The sequence below is a fragment of the Chrysochloris asiatica genome, unplaced genomic scaffold (genome assembly GCF_000296735.1).
Source record: "Chrysochloris asiatica unplaced genomic scaffold, ChrAsi1.0 scaffold00214, whole genome shotgun sequence".
In the NCBI taxonomy this organism is placed as follows: Eukaryota; Metazoa; Chordata; class Mammalia; order Afrosoricida; family Chrysochloridae; genus Chrysochloris; species Chrysochloris asiatica.
Window position 1 is genome coordinate 1280146 of NW_006408732.1, and position 1915 is coordinate 1282060.

A 1915-nucleotide genomic window follows, 5' to 3' on the forward strand; every position below is an offset into this window, starting at 1 on the left:
CATACTTTCCTTTTGGATTGATTGTCTCGTTACTATTAAAATATACTTTAATATAATGGTTAATTGTTTCAAATAATTAAAAGTAATTTTCAAAGTTTTTTATTTTGAACTGAGTTATGGTTTACATGGGAGAGCATTGGCTTTACATAATTGCTTCATTGCAATGCTTACAATCCCCTCCATGCATCATCATTCAACAGTATTTGCTTCCATTCTCTTTTGTGTTTTTGTTTCTGGTTTTATGGTTTTTGTTTTGTTTTGTTTTGTTTTGGCATGGAGAGATGTACACAAAACACTCTGGAATATATAATAAGTTAAACAACCAAAGGGCGCATTCTGCATATCTCCCTCCTGGCCGCCAGCACCCAGTCCCTTTCTTTCCATGAGTCCAAAGTCCTCAGTTGCTCCCTCTCTCCATGTCTTCATCTCTGCCTCCATCTCTGGTATTGCTGCTTCTCTAGATAGGGTCCCGCAATGTGCTTGTGCTCTTCTCCCTTGATGGTCCGAGAATCCTCTGTTTCTGGATTGTAAGATTAACTACTCCCTCATTTTTGTTATAAAATTCTGCCTTCACAGTTGTGACAGTCACAATTAGTGATGATAATATTTACTAACTAATGAATCATAAGAATCTTATGGCCATCTCTTTCCATCAAACCTATCCAGACAAGATGAAAACTATATGGTAGAGACACTACATTCCCCCGCAAACTCTTAAACTAAACTCCCTCTTGATAACTTGTAAGCCAGTCACTTCATGCCTTAATAATTCTCTGATTTTAGATAGCCAGTGTCTAAGTTGCCCATCCCTATCTACCCTGTATACAGAGGGGATAGGATGGATACTTGATTTGAAGACTCCTTCCCTTCCAGTTGATATTTTGAGCCATTACATCCATAAGTATAGGTCAAGTTTATCAAACTGTAACAATTTACACTCATTTCCTTTATTAAAAACTTTTTTTTTTTTAATCTTCCTCTAGTCAAGTTCTGATTATCAAGCCATTGAAGCTAGATCAAATGCATATGATCCGCAAGTTTGAGCATTCTTGTGCATCTCCCCTCATTTCATATCAGCTGCATGCTTCACTCTCAGCTCTAGCACTCCATAGCTAAGTCTTTGTTCATGGGCTCAAGAGTCCCCAGGTTTCACCACATTTTGTACCAACCAGCCTTTCCTCTATTCTCTCTCATATCCAGGTCAACAGAAGTCTATGGAACATGGTTGAACTCAGCCCATTTCTTCATTGCTACCTTTCCCTCTGGTAGCATAGTAGGAGCTCTGGTAGCGTAGTGGTTACGAAACTGTGTGCTAACCTCAAGGTTGGCAGTTAGAAACTACCAGCTGTTTCATGGGATAAAGATGAGGCTTTCTGCTCCTGTAAAGATCTGCAGCTTTGGAAACCCTCTACAGGGTCATTTTGAGTCAGAACCAATTCCACGATACTTAACAGCAACAATTTCCCTCTCTTCCACTCACTAGTAGACCAATATGATTACCAGAAAGCTTACATGCCTGCTCATGTATTCCCTTTGAGGTTCAGTCTTGGAATGGGGGTTTGTCCTGAAGGAACTTAATTGCTTGCCTTGATGGCTCTCCAGTGAACAACTTGCTTGCTCTTGTAGTATCCAATCAGACTGAATTTTTCCTGCATATCTTTCTGTTGCTCAAGTTGTTCCAGGCTGGTCTGTTTATCCTTTCTAGTGGGAATATCCCACCCCAGAAGGTTCTAGATGGGGCTTACGATTCCACCTAGGGTCCTATACACCACAAAGGCTCCACAAGAAGCCTATTTCACTAGACAAGTTCTATATACCATTTTAGGTTTTCAAAACAGTTAAAGGCTGAAGACAGGATTATGAGCTTTCATAATCATGTTTCCCATCATTCTTTTCTATCCCACTCAAGTGTGCA